A 20,467-nucleotide genomic window follows, 5' to 3' on the forward strand; every position below is an offset into this window, starting at 1 on the left:
TTCGGCAGCCGACATCCCCACGGGCCGTCTCCTCGACATCTGGGCTCTGAAAAAAACTTCAAGCCCGAAAGAACGCAGGTAGGTAGTTCACTTTCCTTACCTGCTCATCCCGACGGCTGGGAGGCCACAGTGCCTGCCGGTCCGTCGCGCGCGTTGCGTTCAGACATAATGACGCGCACGCAGACAGATGGCCCTTCTTCACGTAGTCACTCACGTGACTCCGAAGTAAAATTGCATATTCTTTTACGTTACCTATTGTGGGAAGAAGGAAAAAGAAAAAAAAAACCAGCAATTAAAAAAAAAACGTAGAATGGTACAGTAAAGTTGGTGACAGTAAAGTTAGTCCCTTGGGGAGGTAGGACCTCTCCATTTCACAGCATGGCAGTTGGCTAACCGTAGCAGCTGGAACAGCCGTTGCAGGGGTGGAAGGGGTCTCCCATGATCTTATTGGCTTTGGGGCTACACCTTCTGATGTATAGTTTCTGCAGAGGGGCGAGTAAAGTTCCCATAGTGCGTTTGGCCGAACACACTTCTCTCTGCAGAGCCTTCTTGTCCTGGGCAGAGCAATTCCCAAACCAAATCGTGATATTTCCGGACAAGATGCTTTCCACAGCCTTTGGGTAGCAGAAGCACTGGAGCATCCACAGAGACACTCTGAATTTCCTCAATTGCCTGAGGTGGTAAAGGCGCTGTCTTGCCTCATTCACGAGTGCTGCAGCGTGTGATGTCCATGTCATATCCTCAGAGATGTGGACTCCAAGGTATTTAAAACAGCTCACCATATCCACAGTATCCCCATTTACCCTCAATGGTGTGTACGTCCTCAGATGATGTGCCCTCCTAAAGTCCACGATCAGCTCCTTCGTTTTTTTGATGTTCAAACGGAGGCTGTTGTCCTGACACCAGAGTGCCATCTCCATACCCCTCTAACACTATCCTATCCATGTACCTATCTAAATATTTCCTAAACATTGCGATAGTACCTGCCTCAACTACACCACCCCCTCTCCTCCCTTTAGTAGCTCGTTCCATACACCCAAGAGCGGAACTCGCTATCAAACATGGAGGGGACAGGGGACACAATTGTTTGGCAGCCACACGCGCATGCGCACACTCACACACATGCTCGCGAGGCTTCGGAGACTCAATCTCAACTCTGCCTGTCTCACCGGGTTAACTACAGCCCTGTCTGGACTGACGGGACACCAGCGCTGCTTCTCCGTGCTGGCCATATTTCCCTGCAAGTCCAGGAAGGGTTGTAAGCTCCCCTGGCGGGACAGGCAGAGCTGTTTCTCTGCGCTGGCCCGTCTGACTGCCGAACAAAGGTCCTAGATCCTATAGCAGAGCTTTGCTGCCGACCTCGCTGGCCACCTGGGGGGGGGGTACTCGGGAGGGGGCAGGACAGCGCTGGAGACCTGGCTGGGATCGATCCTGGCTGCGGATGAAGCTCATGTCTGTGCCATGTCTCCCTCCTCCAATCCAAAGATCTTATAACGGAGCTCTGCTATAAGATCTTTGCTCCAATCCACCACACTCTATCCTCAGTCCCACCCCCCCACTCCTTCCTCCTCCAATCATCGCGCTGAATCATGTCCCGCCCCCATTGCCTGCCGACCGACGTCTCTCTCCTCCAATCGGCGCCCTCGATCACCGGATTTTAAAATCCGGATTACAAAGATTTGGGGGGGGATGTCCCCCACCTCTCAAAATATGGAGGGGACGTGTGTCCCCTGCCCCCCCCCCCCCCCCCCTCCCCGGTTTTTCCGCCCCTGCATACACCAACCACCCTTTGTGTAAAAATAAAGGTTAGCCCTCAGGTTCCTATTAAATCTGTCCCCCTCACCTTAAACCTATGTCCTCTGGTTCTCAATCTCCCTATTCTGGGCAAGAGACAGTGTGTTTACCCGATCTATACCTCTCATAATTTTGTATACCTCAATAAGATCACCCCACATCCTCCTGTGCTCCAAGTATAGAGTCCTAGCCTGCTCAACCTTTCCCTATAGCTCAAGCCCTCAAGTCCTGGCAACATCCTCATAAATCTTCTCTGCACCCTTTCAGCTTGACAATATCTTTCCTATAATGTAATGCCTAGAAATGAACACAATACTCTAAATGCGGATTCTCCAACGTCTTATATAATTGCGATATGACCTCCTAACCTCTTTACTCAATACTCTGTTTAAGACCATTGTGCCAAAAGCCTTTTTAATCACTCTAAATATCTGTGACGCCACTTTCAAGTAACTATGTACCTGCATTCCTAGATCCCTCTGCTCCACAACACACCCCAGAGTCTTCCCATTCACTATGTAGGCCCTGCCTATTTTAGACTTCCCAAAATGCAACACCTCACATTCCATCAACCATTTCTCAGCCCACCTGCCCAACTGATCAATACCTGCTACAATTTTTGACAACCACTATCTACAAACCAGCCACTTTCTCATCATGCCATGTACATTCTTGTCTAAATCATTGATATAGATGACAACCAGCAATTGTTGGCCCAGCACTGAACCCTGAAGGGGCTGTCCCACTTGGGTGATCTAATTGGCGGGTTTAGAATTTGAAAAAATCTCATGTTGAAGACCTCCTTCGACTATGTAGAAGACCTCCTTCGACCTCCTTCGACTATGTTGAAGACCTGCTTCTACTAGCTATGACTAACTATGACTAACTTCGGCAAAATTGGACACCGAATAGTGGAGAGTGAAGACGACTTCCTATGATCTCCTTCGACCTCCCTTCGACTATGATGAAGACTATCTATGACTACCTTCGACTACCCTCGATTACCTACGACTAACATGCCGACCTACTACGACCTACTACGACTAAACCTATGTTGGTTTGGAGTCCTTGTAATAATAAAGACCTCACACCATGTCAGGTTATACACTGTATATTTACAATAAACAACTACAAGCTCTCACTTGAGAGTTTACTTCAGACTGCGGAGTGCAGTAGACCGCGACGCTAGTAAGCTAGTGGGCGTAATTACAAAAGCATGACTCATAGCATGAGCCACTAATCTACATCCTCCTCTTAAAGAATCAATAACATTGTATACCCATAACTAAACAAAGCAAAAATCACAACCGATGATAGACGTATGTAAAGTCAAACATAGTCCAGATACTTCACGACCGGCTTGCTAACACGACTGGCACGTGTACGATAGAGACCATCCATTCCTCTTCTCTGGGGACAGAGTTGGTGATTTCACCACCGTGGGGGAGTGGACCAACGCCTCTGGGGTAGAAACAGGAGACTGTGGCACAGGTGTAGATGGGACAGACAGAGCAACAGTCTATGATCAAAGTAGGCTAGAGTAGGGGTGGCCGACATCTGCCGTTGAAGAATGTCAATTGCTGTCTGTTGCTGTTCATGCCAGGTCCAAGCAGTGTCTTTGTGTGTGAGAAGGCGTAATGGGGCTGACGATTTCACTGAAATCAGGAATGAATTTGCTCAAATAGTTTGCCATGCCAAGGAACCTCTGCAAGCTGGGCACGTCAGTGGGTGCTGGGAGTTCATTAATGGCACTGGTTTTCGCTGGATCAGTTTTCAGGGTGTCCTTGGTAAATATATGGCCTAGGTATTTTACCTCATTCACTCTGAATTTGCATTTTTTGGGGTTGAGTTTGAGATGGATGGCCTCGGCACGTGGAGGTGTGGGTCCTTATCCCACTTCTGACACCATGTTGGTTTAGAGTCCTTGTAATAATAAAGACCTCACATCATGTCAGGTTATACACTGTTTATTTAGAATAAACAACTACAAGCTCTCACTTTAGAGTTTACTTCAGACTGTGGAGTGCAGTAGACCGCGAGGCTAATAAGCTGGTGGGCGTAACTACAAAAGCATGACTCATGACATGAGCCACTAATCTACAAGGTATTGATTTTTTCCATGGTGACCATTTTTTACTCGCGGGCATTTTTTAACATATTGAAAAAAAACCGCAACCTAGCTGAGGCCTCGAGTACGCGGAGACCATTCTCGAGCATGAAGGAGAGTTATGAAGACCTCCTAAGACCTCTTGTCGACCATGCTGTGAGTATGAGTCAAGGGCAACCTTGCCAGAACTCGCAGATTAGATCGCCCAAGTGGGACAGGCCCTTTCGGCACAACACTTGTCCCTTCATGCTGGCAAGGTGTCGTAGCATGTGGCAGACTAACACGATTCCTGATCCTTGTTCTACTGTGACTGCATGGATTTCCTCTGGGTGCTCCGGTTTCTTCCCATATTCCAAAGACGTATGAGTTTGTGGGTTAATTAGTCTCTGTAAATTGTACCTAGTATATAGAGAGTGGATGTGAAAATGGGATGACATATAACTAGTGTGAACGGTGATCGACGGTTGGCGTAGACTTGGTGGGACGAAGTGCCTTTTTCCATGCTGTGACTCTAAATGAAACTAAACTAAACTAAAAATGGGATAACATAGAACTTATATGAACGGATGAACAGTGTTTGGCATGGAACCAGTAGGCCGAAGGGCCTATTTCCATGCTGTATTTTTCAATCAATGTTTCAATCAATCAATGCTGAAGTCAGCTAATCATTGAGGGAGCATAATCCCTTAATGTTGTGACATGTGGCTCTTCCGAAACAATATGAATACAGTCAGTGGCATCTTACGACATGAAGACACTTGATATACTTGTAAATACTTGTAAAGCTCTGTCCTGTCTCTGTCTTCTGGTCTCTGATAAAAGACAATGTACTTTCTGCATAGAGAACTTCAGAACATAATTTTTCTGTGTCTAGAAATTATGAAACGTCATAAAGAGTAATTGATTTAATCTTGAGATACTGCTTTTTTCATTGCAATCTGAAATAATACCAGATCAGACTACTTGAATTGCTCAACTCTGCCAATGGTCAGATATTATTTTGATATCCTTAAACACGTATGATAAATCTAATTTGAATCTTTGGATTGGACTCAAATTATTCCATAGAATTATATTTATTTTCATTCCATTTCAGCTTTATGCTCATGAAAATAAATATTGATGCTGTTAAAGTAGATCCACCTGCTGTACCAAGTAATGCAGTCAATTCATTCTCAATTTCTAAACCAGAAAAGACAGCTAATTATTGGGCAAGGATTTTCATTTGGCCTTCATTTATTTGCAGAAGAATGTTCTCCAATTTGATGTCTCGGTTAGAAATGGGAGCATTTGATGTCAAGCTTAATAGACAGGGACTGCCGTTCAAAGGTGACCTTGTCATTTCCTCTAACATCCTAACAACGCTCAGAATACTAACATTCTTTCAGTGTGACCTGAATTTCCAGTCATTCACCCAAGTGACAAGTATCTAGATGACTTTGTATTTTCTTAAGCTGACATGCTGAGCACTGTGTAAATAAAAAAGGAATACACAACAGGGCAGTGAAGAGCAAAAGTACAATTTTGGAGTGTAGATGAAGCTTTGGGAAAAATCTTACTTGTGTTGCATAAATTGCAACTCCTTCCGCATTACATTCTGTTAAAAATACCTATCATTCATTTGTTACCTAGTGGCATTTTTAGAATTCTATGATACATATTGATACCAAAATACCGGTATCATAGACGGTGAAAAATTATAGCCATAATTATCGAATTACAGCCAGATTTTGATTATCCAGGCAAGTGGGCTGGAGAATGGCTAATGAGGTTTAGTTCAGGTGGCATGTGTCTTTTTTTATGAAGTCAAACCTGGACAAGGCCTTCACCGTGAACAGAAAGGCCCTGGGGGATGTTGTAAAGCAGAGGGATCTAGGATCAAGTGCATTGTTCCCTGAAAGTAGCATCACAGGAAGATAGGGTAAGGAAGAAGGCTTTTGGTATGCTGGCCTCCATCAGTCAGAGAATTTAGTATAGAAATTGGGACATTATGTTACAGTTGTACAAGACACGGTGAGATGGCATTTAGAGTATTGTGTGCACTTTTGGTCACCCTGCTATCGGAAATATGCTATTTAGCTGGAAAGACTGCAGAGGAGATTTACGAAAATGTTGTCAGAACTGAGACATAGGGAAAGGTTGGGCAGGCTAGAATTTTATTCCTAAGAGTGCATGAGGTTGAGGGGTGATATTATAGAAGTGTATAAAATCATAAGGGGGTAAAAATAGGGTGAATGCATAGTCTTTGTCCCTGGGTAGGGCAATCGTGAACTCAAAGGCATAGGTTTAAGTTGAGAGGGGAAAGATTTAATAAGAATCTGAGAGACAACTTTTTCACACAGAGGGTGTTGGTATATGAAGCAAGCTACTAGAGGAAGTAGTTGAGGTAGGTATAATAACTTTTAAAATACATTTGGACAGGTACATGGATAGGAAAGATTTTAGAGGGATACTAGACCAAGACTAGACCGTTGGGTCCCAGTCAGACGGCAGGCCTAGTCCTCCAACACAACCTGTTCCCCCAACGTAATATTCCACCACTCAACAATAGCTCCCACGGGAGGCCTGGTCCCCCAACGCAATCCGTTCCCCAACACAATATTCCACCACTCACCCATTCCCCCAATGCAACCCGTTCCCCCAACGCAATATTCCACCACTCATCCATTGACCCCAACTGCGCAGGGGTGGCTCATTTCCCCTTAACCCTCAGCACTCATCCTCCTCTTCACTTGACATTTCACTTTAAAAAATCAATTTGCACGTGCTGCCAGGACGCAGTGTTCTGTGATTTGCAACACTGTACAGTGAAAAGTTAAGTCGTCAGTTTATGTAAATGAAATTCCATTGTGACATCATAGCTGCTAAATGCCACTGCAACTTGAACTGATTTTTTTAAGTTGAAAATGTGAATAACTTGTAAAATGTACCATCAATCTGCACAAAACTTGATACACCACACCACAGGACAATGGTGAGTAAGGTGGTCCACACATTGTAGCGCTATCGTGTACCGTTTCAGCGTTATTCAGGGCATGACTGACACGCAAACACGCAGACTCACAAACAAACAAGATGAGAGTTTTAGTAATATACTAGACCAAGTGCAGACCCGTTGGGCCTGTTCCCCCAACGTGCGGTTGTGGGGGGGAGGCGGCATGCAGCGTCACACACACTAACTATCCCCCTCCACCCCCCCGCACTCAAGCTAATTACCCCCCATGATATTATATTAATATTATTCATTTGCTCCTTTTACCCCATAACTACCCTATCTACTGACGCATAGCCCCCAACTTGCAGTCACATCTAGAGAGGGGGGGGGGGCAGGGGTAGAGAGTGAGGGCAGAGAGAGAAGGGGCAGAGACAGAGACACAGAGAGAGAGGCAAGAGGGAGAGGGGGGTGGAGAGGAGGAGAAGAGGGAGGGTGGATGAGGGGGGAAAGGTGGGGGAGGAGAGGAGAGAGAGAGAGAGAGGGTGAGAGTGAGTGGAAGCGAGTGGAGGGTGAGGGTTAGAGGTGGGGAACAGCGAGGGGTAGGGAGGAGGAGGGAAGAGGGTAGGGGGTGTGGAAGGGAGAGGGTTTAGGGGAGGGAGGGAGGGTGAGGGAGGGGATGGAGGGGAGGAGGGTAGAGAGAGGGGGGGGGGGGGGGGGAGGAGGGGGGGGGAAAGGGGGGCTGAAGGGGTGTGCTGAGAGGGGGGTGAGGGTGAGGGTAGGGGGAGAGGTGGGGAGCAGGGAGGGGGAGGGAGGGTGGGGGGGGGGGGGGGGGGGCAGGGGTGTGTGGAGGGGAGGGGGGTTTAGGGGAGGGACGGTGGGGGAGGGGATGGAGGGGAGGAGGGGGGAGAAAAAAGGGGAGGAGGAGAGGAGAGGGTGGGGAGAGGAGGGGGGGAGAGGAGAGGAGGGAGAGGAGAGGGGGGGGGGGGGAGGGGGGAGAGAGGAGAGGGGGGAGAGGAGAGAGGCGGAGAGGAGGGCGGGGGGGAGAGGGGGGGAGAGGGGCGGAGGGGAGGGGAGAGGAGGGGGGGAGGAGAGGGGGAGGAGAGGGGGGGAGGGGGGGGGAGGGGGGGGGGGAGGGAGAGGGGAGGAGAGGGGGGGGGGGGAGGGGGGAGGAGGGGAGAGAGAGGGAGGGAGAGGGAGAGGGGGGGGGGGAGAGGAGAGGGGGGGAGGAGGGGGGGGGGAGAGAGAGAGGGGGGCGGGGGAGAGACGAGAGGGGGGCGGGGAGGGAGAGAGAGGGGGAGAGGAGAGGGGATGAGAGAGGAGAGAGGAGAGGGGGGGTGGGAGAGGAGAGGGGGGAGGGGAGAGGAGAGGGGGAGGTGAGGGAGGAGAGAGGAGAGGGAGAGAGAGAGAGAAAGGGAGAGAGAGAGAGAGAGGGAGAGAGAGAGAGAGAGAGAGTGGGGAGAGAGAGAGAGGGGAGGAGAGAGAGAGAGAGAGAGAGTGCCTTTTTACTTCAACCCAAACCCCCCAAACAACCATTTGCAGGCAGTGCTTTTGTACTTAAAACTAACCATATTTTCATTTTCAAACCACATTAAGGGTACTCACAGCTGTGTAGACATTTGTTCCGTGTCATTCAGAGCTCCATCTTGCAGAGACTGATTGGTTTTATAGTCCCTCCCCCTCTCTCCAGCAGGGGCAGCAGAGAGAATGGTGAATTTGTTTAAAACATTAATTTCTCTCTGTTTTTTCATCGATGGGAAAAATACTCTGGTCCACAAAGGCAGACATGGGCTCTGATCGAGGTGGCCAAAAATGACGGCTGTAGATGGCGGCGTTCTCTCGGAAAACGCTGCACAGTAGGCCAAAAGCGGTCAAGATCAGACTTTTAGTAATATACTAGACCAAGTGCAGACCCGTTGGGTCTGCTCCCCCAATGGTGTGATCCCCCAACCCAATATCCCACCATGCACCCGTCTCCTCCAATGGAACTGAAGCCGTTCTCAAAAGTAAGATTCCAGCACTGCCCTGCCTCCCTCAGCAGTGGATTTTAAATAAAATCCAATGGCACCTTCCCTGCCTGCTGCAGCAGTGAAAAGTTCAGAGTGTTCCTCTCTTGCAACTTTGTTTCGAAGTGTGTTGGAAGCTGACATGTAAATGGAGAAGCCAGTTTATTTTTGAAATACTTGGGGGGGGGGGGGGGGGAGAAGGATTTGATTAAAAACGTGTACTTCAACACGACAAAATGTAATGAGGAGCGGATACTTAGAAAGAAAAGCGAAATCTCTACCGAAATGGAAAAGATCTCGGAGATTGTGCATCTAGATTGGGAGTGGCAATGAATCAAAGGAAGAAATGCAGCCGGCAGCCGTACATGCAAATGGATCCATTCCGATTGGACATCTGCGAGCATCGGCCATTCCGATTGGACATCTGCGAGTATCGGGCACGAATCAAAAGGCAGAAAGGGATCCGGACGGCAGCCGGACGGATAGCCCCAGAGTTTTATAGATATACTAGACCAAGTGCAGGTCTGCTCCCCCAATGGTGTGATCCCCCAACCCAATATTCCACCATGCACCCGTCTCCTCCAATGGAACTGAAGCTGTTCTCAAAAGTAAGATTCCAGCACTGCCCTGCCTCTTTAAAAAAAAAATCCCTGCCTGCTGCAGCAGTGAAAAGTTCAGTGTTCCTGTCTTGCAACTTTGTTTCGAAGTGTGTTGGAAGCTGATAGGAAGGAGCAGCCGTCAACGAATCAAAAAGCAGGAAGGGATCCGTACTGCAGGCGGACGTCGGATGGATTTGAGTTTTATATATTAATAGAAGATAGATAGGTATAGATAGATATAGATACTAGACCAAGTGCAGACCCGTTGGGTCTGTTCCCCCAACGTGCGCTTGTGGGGGTGGGGGGGGAGGCGGCACGCAGCGTCACACACACTAACTACCCCCCCCCCCGCTTTTACCCCATAACCACCCTATCTACTGGGGCATAGCCCCCAACCTGCAGGCAAATCTAGGGGGGGGGGGGGGGGTAGAGAGTGAGGGCAGAGAGAGATGGGGTAGAGGCAGATAGAGAGACACAGAGAGAGGAGCAAGAGGGATAGGGGGGTGGAGAGGAGGATAAGAGGGAGGGTGGGTGAGGGGGGAAAGGTGGGGGAGGAGGAGAGGAGAGAGAGAGGGGTGAGAGTGAGGGGGGAAAGAGAGGGGAGTGAGGTGGGGAGCAGGGAGGGGGAGGGAGGATGGGGTGGGAAGAGGGGTAGGGGGTGTGGAGGGGAGGGGGTTTAGGGGAGGGAGGGAGGGTGGGGGTGGGGATTGAGGGGAGGAGGGGGGAGAGAGAGGGGGGGGAAAGAGGGGGAGAGAGGGTGAGAGGGGAGAGGGTGTGCTGAGAGGGGAGGGGGAGAGGTGGGGAGCAGGGAGGGGGGGGGTGGAGGAAGGGTGGAGGGAAGGGGGTAGGGGTGTGTGTGGAGGGGAGGGGGTTTAGGGGAGGAATGGTGGGGCAGAAAAAGAGTGAGAGAGAGAGAGAGAGGGGAGGGGGAGGGGGGTGGAGGGGAGGAGAGGAGAGGAGAGGGGGGAGAGGGGGAGTGGAGGGGGGGAGAGAAGAGGGGAGGAGAGGAGAGGGGGGGAGAGGAGAGGGGGGGTAGAGGAGAGGGGGGGAGAGGGTGGGAGGAGAGGGTGGGAGAGGAGAGGGGGAGAGAGGAGGGGTGAGGTGGGGAGAGGAGAGAGGGGGAGAGGGGGGGAGGAGAGGAAAGGGGCAGGGAGAGGAGAGGGGGAGAGGAGGGGGGGGCAGGAGTGGAGAGGGGGGAGAGGAGAGGGGGGAAAGGAGAGGGGGGGGGGGAGAGGACAGGGGGGGGAGGGGAAAGGGGGGGGGAACCTAAAAAAACATTTTAGAACCAAAAAAGACACATTCTGCAAGTATTGTAGAACCAAAAGAGACACTTTTTGCAAACATTTTAGAACCAATAAACACTTTTTGCAAACATTTTAGAACCAATAGACACATTCTGCAAGTGTTTTAGAACCACGAAGGACACTTACATTTGAGTAGACATGTGTTCAGTGTTATTCACAGCTCAGAGAAACGTGACCCTCTGCCTTCCTCCAGCTTGCAGACACTGATTGAGGCACACCACTTCCTGGTTTTATAGTCCCTCCCCCCTGCCGCAAGCAGGGGCAGCAGAGAGAATGGGGAATTTTGTAAAATCATTAATATCTCTGTCATTTTTCATCAACGGGAAAAATCCTCAGCACACATATGGCGAAGGGGGGCTCTGAACGAGATGGCCAAAAATGACGGCCGTAGGTGGCGGCGTTCTCTCGGAAATTGCAGCACAGATGGCCAAAACCGGTCAAGAACAGACTTTTAGTAATATAAGATTAGTAGTATATAGATAGATGGGCCAAACATGGATAAATGCAACTAGCTGAGATAGGGCATGGACGAGTTGGTTCAATATACCTGTTTGCATGATGATGACTATGGCATATAGTTTGCAGAATTTGTATATAGAGCGCAAAGAATAAAGTTTTCCAATAGATGACTGCCTCACAGCGCCAGAGACACTGGTTCGATCCTGACCTTGGTGCTGTGTGCGCAATGTATGTGTGTTCTTCCTGTGACTGTGTTTCCTCCTGGTGACCTAGTTTCCTCCCAAATCCCAAAGACATGCCAGTTTGTAGGTTAATTGACCTCTGTAAATTGCCCGTCGTGTGTAGGAAATGGATGAAAATGTGGGATAACATAGAAGTATTGTGAATGGGTGATCAGTGGTCAGCATGGACTTAGTGGGCCAAAGGGCCTGTATCATGCTGTATCCCTAAACTAAACTAAACTAAACTAAACTAAACTAAACTAAACTAAAATGAAAGAAAGGCAGAATCTAGACCAAGTAGCACCCTGTAGAGTTTTGGAACATGTTTATATCTTTACGCTTACCTTAAAGGGGCTGTCCCACTTTGGCGACCTAAATGGCGAGTTTAGAAGAGTTTTGGAGAGTTTGAAAAAATGCCATGTTGAAGACCTCCTTCGACTATGTTGAAGACCTGCTTTGACTAGCTTCGGGAAAATTGGACACCGAATAGTGGAGACTGAAGACGACCTCCTTCGACCTCCCTTCGACTATGTTGAAGACTATCTACGACTACCTTCGATTACCATTGACTACCCTGATTACCTACGAATAACATGCCGACCTACTACGACCTACTTTGACTAAACCTACGAGTAAAAAAATTATCGATTTTTTCCATAGTGACCTTTTTTTACTCGCGGGCATTTTTCAACATGTTGAAAAATACCCCACGACTTAGAGTGAGGCCTCGAGTACGCGGGGACTACTCTCGAGCATGAAGGAGAGTTACAAAGACCTCCTAGGACCTCGTGTCGACCATGCTGCGAATATGAGTCGAGGGCAAACTCGTCTGAACTCGTGGATTAGGTCGCCGCAGTGGGACTGCCCCTTAAGTTCTTTTAACAGAGGCTTGAGGCAGAGTAAATGTTCAGTGCTCTAGAATTCCCCAAGCTCCATCCTCAGATTAACAGACTGTTTGACAACAGAATTAAATATCCCAGATCAGCCGTCCTCATTACCCAAATTTAATGCAAAATGTAACAAATTATCTCCAGGCTGGATTACAAAGGAGAAGTTGTGCGAGTGCTCAGATTTTGCCATGGGCTTGCCTTCAGTGCTTCGCATCAGAAGGAATGCTGTACTCTTGGGTGAGTTACAGACCTATTAACTGTCTCATTTCCTTTACCTCCTATTTTTGCAGCACTTGATATCTTTTATCAGGCTTCTAAACAGCCCTTCCATAAACTAGGGTACTATCCAATTCAGCTCTACCCTATTGTAGACATTGATTTTGTCCCTCGAACTGGTGAACTATATTCTGCTCTCTGCATCCCTTTTTTAAAAATAAATCTTTCTAAAGAAGATAGGCTAAAACATGTACTGTAAAAGGATTTGGGATTCACTGGGAGATGGTTTCTAAAGTCCTGTGAAATTGTTGCTGCAGCTTAGACTGGGTCAATTTTAAACCTACTGGGATTTGGATGACATGAAAGTGCCATTGCAGCAAATGCAACTTTATACTCTTTGACTACTGGTGCAGCTGCTGAGAAATCCACAAGAGAGAGAGAGATTGAAAAGGAATCTATATCTGAAACAGCTCTGAATCTAAACTTGCTGCCTTAAACAAGCACCATTTATCAAACAAAGGTGGTTTGAAGCACTGACGTTCTTCTTTGACTGGGGACATTTCATTTTGATTGAGATGGCCACCATCATCTGCTGAGATTTCAGTGTGTTGCCTTGCAGTCAGGACCAGAATGAGTTTAAAATGTTTTGACTTGCTTCGTTCATGAAGTGATATTGAGTAGCACGTAGTTGCCTTCACATCTGCTATATTCAAACTAGATGTCTGTGATATGATTCTCTGCAGATCTTACTATGTGACTGGGATTAAAACTGAAATTCCTCCATCAGAACAGATATTAGATATGTAAAAAATATCCAAGTAATTAGAATTGGGAATTTGAGTACTTTAAGGAATTTGGTTGAAATATTATACAAATTGCAAATTAGAATTGGGATTTATAAAAACATGATATCAAACACAGAATCTGGATTAGCTCAGTGCCAACCAGACACATCTTCACTACCATTTGTTGAGAGTTTGTTTGATTATCAATCTGACTGTCTCTAAACTGTTTGATATCTTAAGGGAGCTTATCAAATTTTAATTAAACTTTAAAAAAAAAACACACAAAGCTTTGCCCCAGTTGTTTGCTGTTATCACTGAATGGCAGTAAAATGTCTAAATACTTATTATCCAAACCCAGCTGCTATTTCTAATTATAGGTTTATTTCACACACGTGATTATCTTTTTGACATTCACACTGACACACACGCCTCATTTGATTTTATGCGTTTTCATGCTTTCTTGCATTCTGCACAATGCTGTTATCTACTGGAATAAACACCCAGGAAATATCCAAGGGTGGTGGGTATTGAATCTGAAGTGTGGACTGAATGATGGCAATGCAGTATCACTAATGGATACATGGAAATGTATATTCAAAGCAGAGGATTGTGCTAAAGGAAATGTCAGCTTTTTGCTGATGGCTGAAATGCGACCACTAGTTCACAATAATCCTTTCATTCGGGGTAATGACTGCACCTTTGATAAGCAAAAACATTTTCTCCAGGACATGACACAGTAAAGTGACTTAAAGAACCTAATGGTGCAAGGCATCAGCAGCACCAAAGAGCTGACCTGTCTCACGCAGCTGTTAAATTCGAGGGAGCACAATGACATGTCATCTAAATATTTAAGGGAAGCCTAGATTTTCTCACCTGTTACGAAAATGCATATGCTCAAATCACCTTCATTAATGTTGATAAGCCTAAAACTAAAGTGAAAAATGGAGGAAAATATTACATTAAAACCAAATTGTACTTTCAAATCCAACCAAAATAAAATATAGAAAGGTACAGCAATGGAACATGTCCTTTGGACCACGATGTCTCTGACAAACATGAGGCTAAGTTAAACTGCTATTATCCATATCACCTCATTCCCAGCATGTCCATATGCCTATCTAAAATAAACATAATTACATTTTGCCTTATATGTCAATACATTGAAATCAATACAACACCCATTTATGCATAAGATTTTGTTTCTTATCTACATTTGCCATACAATATAAATGAAGATGATTTATTGAATGAATGAATTAATTAATTAATTAATTAACTTATTCATTCATTAATCTCTTGTGGGGTGCTAGTGTGCAGGTGTGGGCAAGGGGCTGCACCAATCACCCTATTTTTGATTGTTATCTCTTCCCACTTTGACTTCAAGCAAAGAGGGTGGACAGGAGTCTAATACATCAATTGAAGGACCCGTCCTGAAACGTAGCCTACCAATGTCCTCCACAGATGCTGTCTGACCCACTGAGTTACTCCGGCACTTGTGTTTTGCTCATGATTCCAGTCCCTGCAGTTCCTTATATCACCACATTTCTTATGTCAGCCTCAAAGATGTTTGAGAAAGTTAGCCAAGATGGTTAGTTAATTTTCTCTCCCTCTGGACCCAGCTCAGCTTTGGACCTTTACCTAACTGCATGGTTGAAATCAGCAATTCGCCACATGGGAAATCACTGGAGTGAACCTGCAAAGCGTTAACACATGGCATGTCCCATTGGTAATTTTAGTTGGAATTGAATATTCCATCACTGCACAACACATTTGCAGTCTGCAGAGATTTACCTCAGGCTAGTAAAAACTCATGCTGTAAATCTCCCATCATTTGCAGCAGCAAAAGTCTTAATATGTTCATGAAGCCAGTAATGAAATATCGCCCGGCATGTGCACTGAATCATGGTCAAAGGTTAGTGTGCAAGCATTGTAAACATATTCTGCTCTGAATATGATCTAATTGTCCACATCATAAGCAAGACTCCATTAAGGTTTCAAAGACCTTTTATTGTCACATGTACCAATTAAGGTACAGTGATATGTAAATTACCATACAGCCATAAGAAAATAAAAGCAACAAGACACACAACTGCATAAAAGTTAACATAAACATCCACTACAGCGGTTTCCCCACATTCCTGACCGTGATGGAAGGCAAAAACGTCCAGTCTTCTTCCTCTTTATTCTCCCCGGCGATCAAAACTCCTGCGTTGGGGCGATCGAAATTCCCGCGTTGGGGCCATCGAAACTCCCGCGCCTTGGAGTTCCCGAAGTCGGTCTCTGACCAGAGACCGCGGGCTCCGTGATGTTAAGCCCGCAAACACCCATGGTTGGAGCTCCGGGGTCGACCCCTAGCAAAGGGATCGCGTGGTCCGTGATGGTAAGTCCGCAGGCGACCGCGATGGAGCTCTCAAAATCACTCCAGCAAAGACTGCCAACTCCTCGATGTTAGGCCGAAGTGCGGACGGAGATACAATATGGAAAAAAATCGCATCTCCATCGAGGTAAGGGATTAGAAACAGTTTCTCTCAACCCCCTACCCCCCGCACATAAAACAAGCTAAAAGAACACTAAAAACATACATTTAACACATGCAATTAAAGCACAAAGAAGGAAAGGACTGACAGACTGTTGGTGAGGCAGCCATTGCTGGCGCCACCCGGTGGTTAAAAAAGTACTTCCTCGAATGTAAAGCATTTTGGGAGTTGGGAAGTGCCAAAGTTATGAAAAATGCTTTATGAATTGAGAAGGTAGACAAAAATGCTGGAGAAACCCAGCGGATGAGGCAGCATATATGGAGCGAAGGAATAGGTGACGTTTCGGGTCGAGACCCTTCTTCAGAATTCAGAATGTTCTTTAACACATCAAACATATTTGTGGTAATTGTCAGTAACTATTACCATTTATTTGCGAACACAAGTCCTACACATTTAGCAGGACTTGCTTTAGATGAGAATCAAAAGGGAATCCACCTCCTCAAGATCCTGCAGGCCTCTGGTGCTGGGCTGCAAACTGTTTGGTTTATTGACTTGAAACATTAACTCTGTTTCTGTCTCCATATAAGCTGCCTGACCTGCTGATTCAAGCATTTCCTGTTCTATTGTTACATTCCTTGGTCTTGCCCGATCTATTACACTAAATTTGCATTGTAGGAAAGCTTTGATATCTATTCCTTGATTTCAAGTTGCAATTGGACCCCAATATCCTGATCCAAGCCAATCAGCAACATTGAAGTAGACCCTCACTGCTTTTAGCAGGTGTCAACACAGCATAAACCATAAGATCATGATATCAATCAGAGCAAAATGATGCCACAAGGAACTGCAGATGCTGATTTACAAAAATGATACAAAGTGCTGGAGTAACTCAATTGGTCAGGCAGCATGTCTGGAGAACTTGGATATGATCAGTCTGAAGAAGGGTCTTGACCAGAAACATCACCTATCCATGTTCTCCAGAGATGCTTCCTGATCTGCTGAATTACTCCATAATTTTGTGACTTTTTTAGAGTAAAATGATTTAGATTGTTACTGTCATTTTTGAGCTCAATATTTCAGCTATAAAACAAAAATGGCTTGAAATACTCATCGGGTCAAGAAACATTTGTGGATAGAGGAATGTTAAGATTTTGATCTTGGACTCTTAATTTGGGTTTCCTGAATTTTCTGATTTTATTACATAATTTCAGCCACTACATATTTTTTTATATAGGATTTCTTATGATAGTTTGATGGCATCGTGATTGTAATTATTGATATTTGATTATTCACAATTAACTCAAACTGAATTCAAATTTCCAAACTGCCATAGTGGAATTTTAGGTTTAGGTTGAGGTTTATTATTGTCATGTATACCGAGCTATAATGAATAACTTAGTTACACATGCTACCCGAACGGATCAGATATACCATACATAAATGCAATCAAGTCAAAGTCAAGTACAATAGAGAGCAAAGGAGAAGATACAGAATATAGTTCTCAGCATTGTTGTGCATTGTTTTGCCTCAGTTCCACAGCCATAGTCTAATATTTTCCAGATTATTTCTACAATTGGTACTAGACCAGCAACGATCCTACTTGATGTATCTACATATGAGAGGCTCATCAGTTTTTCCTTTCTTGTTAATGTTGATTTCCACAGGGTGTAATGGCAATGACTGACAGATATTGTACAATCCAAAGGCAGCTTGTTTTCCTCAATAAGCCATTGAAACCTTGAGCACCTGTGTCAGCAAGAGCTGATAGCTTTCTTGTGTTTAATTATGAATTAGTTTGCTGAACATTGACAGAACTTTGGGGATTGACCTTGGTTTTGAATTGACTTTTCATTAAATACAATTCTCAAGTATTTCCACAGTTGTAGAAATGCGTCCGTAACCATTTCAAGAGAAGAACTAATGGGATTGAGTTAGGAAAGTGATTGATGTTTCCATATCTTCCCTGAGAATTCTCAAGTCTGTTATACAGACATATTATCCAGGCTGACACTTAAATTCAATTGGTAGGGAATGGGCAGAGGAGTAGTATTTCAGATTGAATTGTGGCTCTGTTGCTCTTTTTGTTAGTTGTAAAAGAACCCATAGCATTATTTAAAGATGTGAGGAGAATCATCTGTATTAATAATTGTTCCCCAGACAATACTACTCAAAAGATAGTATTTGGTCACTATCTCATTTTGGTTTGTGGGACTTTGCAATCTGCAAACTCGTTGTGTACCCTGCTGCAATGAGTACACCTAAAACATTTAATTAGCTAGAAAGTATTTGGTAACTGACGGAGACTGTATTACAAGCCAAAACGTACTCTACCACCCTTTATGATGGTGAGATCCAGGCACTAACAGCCCTCTAACTGAAAAAATATATAATTTCCCTCTTATTCTTCTACCAATTATTTTAAATTATGCCTCCCAGTGCTTGACTTCCTTTTATAGGGAATTAGGTTCATCATACTACTTGGCCTATGCTCCATATATCATTTTGTCCCCTCAGCCACTTCTATTCCAATTAAAACAACCCAGATACACTTTCATAGCTACACTTTTCCAATGCTGTCAATATCCTTGTCAATATCTGGTGCGGTCACATCTTTTCTCTGACATGGTGACCTGCACTGTATGCAGAAGTTGAGCTGTAATGTAACAGGTGTGTTTAATAGTTTTAGCTTAACATTCTGATACTTTAGACTTTGACAAACTAACTGGTGGTTATCGGGTGGCGCCGCGAGCGGCAGCCTCGCCAGCAGCGTGTTAGTCATTTCGACTTTTTTTGTTTTTTTAGTATGTCTAAATGTATGTGTTAATGTTTCTCGGTATGTTTTTATGTGGGGGGTGGTGTGGGGGAATAGGGGGAAACCGTTTCCTGTCACTTACCTCGACGGAGTTGCAACTTTTCTCCTAGTCGCATTTTCGCCTCCCTCATGGCCTGACCACTTGGATTAGTGCGGCCTTTCCGGGAGACGGCTCAGAGCTTCAGCAGCGGGCGCGGCGCGGACTTTCCATCGTGGAGCCAGAAGAAAGGCTCTGACCGCTGGCCTGCTGACTTTAACATCATGAAGCCGCGGTCTGTGGAGCTTCTAGCCGCGGCAGTGATGTATACTTACGATCCCGGAGCCAGGGATCCCTTGCCGGGGATCACCAGAGAAGAGTTCCGACCGCTGGCCTGCCTGCGGCCTATAACATCGAGAAGCCGCAGTTTCCGGTAAGAAAGCGGCCGATTCGGGCACTCCAAGCTGCGGAGTGTGTTCCATCCATCCCGAAGCGGCAACTATGGAGGGTCAAGGCCCCAAACACAGGTGAACAAAAGGAGGAAGACTGACTGGACTTTATTGCCTTTCATCACAGTGATGACTGTGGTGAATGTTTATGTTAAGTTCTATCATGTATTGTGTTCTTTTAATTGTATGGCTGTACGGTAACTCAAATATCACTGTACCTTAATTGGTGCATGCGACAATATATGTGAACTTGAACTTGAACTTGAGTATTTTGTACGTTTTTTTAACTACTTTCTTGCTACCTTGAAGCATTTGTGAACTTGCACTCCAATGACTCTACACAGTTCTATACCATTTGATTTGTAATTCCTGCCTTGTTATATTCTCCAAAAGGATCACCTCACATTTTCTGGGTTTCATAGAACATACAACATATCCCTTTAAACTTTTCCTATTTATGTACCTTCCAAATCCCTTTTAAATGTTGATTCTGTTCCTGCCTCAGCCATTTGGTATTTCTTTCTTTTTTTATCCCCAATTTTCCTTTTAATTTAATCTCCACATTTCCTGTTATGAATAAAGCAGGTGCATTAAAATCACATAAATTAATATGATCAAATTGCCAATATGGAAATGTGGCTGCAGGGTGACCAATGCTGAGTACTTTTAGGAAGGATAGGCTTAAAAGGGAAAATGAGGTGGGTATATTGTTAATAACAGGTGACAGCAGTATAGCAGTCAAAAAGAATCTTGGTTTGACCGACTGTGGTATAAAATTAAAATCAGTTTGGATGAATCTAAGGTGTAGCAGGAGGCAGAACTTGTTGATAAGAATTGTTCTGATGTCAACTGTCCAAAAAATAGGGGTGATATATGGCATGTGCATATGAGAAAAGCAGAGGTGCCTGTAACAGGGATAAAACACTAATCATGAGGAGATTTAGTCTTAGTTTAGTTTAGAGATACAGTGCTGAAACAGGCCCTGCGGCTCACCGAGTCTGCGCCGACCAGCATTTCCCGCACATTGGCACTATCCTACATACATATCCTACATATCCTACAATTAACCTACATACCCGTACTTCTTTGGAGTGTGTGTGGAAACCGAGGATCTCGGTGAAAACCTATGTGGTCATGGGAGAACGTACAAAACTCCATACGGACAGCACTGTAGTCGGGATCAAGCCCCTTGTATGTAGGTTTGAGTATCATTAGTGAAAAAAATGTACCTGTGTCTATTGCATTTTTGCTTACTCTCTTCGCAGTATAGTAAAATCAGCTTTACTCCAATTTAATAATAATGAATAATGGATGGGATTTATATAACTCCTTTCTAGATACTCAAGGCGCTTTACATCGCATTATTCATTCACTCCTCAGTCACACTCGGTGGTGGTGAGTTACTTCTGTAGCCACAGCTGCCCTGGGGCAGACTGACG

At 45.4% G+C, this 20,467-nt stretch overlaps 1 protein-coding gene across 5 annotated transcripts in view; it reads left to right on the forward strand.

The window, feature by feature from the left end:
• The window catches only part of prkn (parkin RBR E3 ubiquitin protein ligase), a 702,314-nt gene that overhangs the window by 355,472 nt on the left and 326,375 nt on the right, over nucleotides 1-20,467 (forward strand). The window lies entirely within an intron of this gene.

Source organism: Leucoraja erinacea, chromosome 8 (assembly GCF_028641065.1).
Source record: "Leucoraja erinacea ecotype New England chromosome 8, Leri_hhj_1, whole genome shotgun sequence".
NCBI classification, from domain to species: domain Eukaryota; kingdom Metazoa; phylum Chordata; class Chondrichthyes; order Rajiformes; family Rajidae; genus Leucoraja; species Leucoraja erinaceus.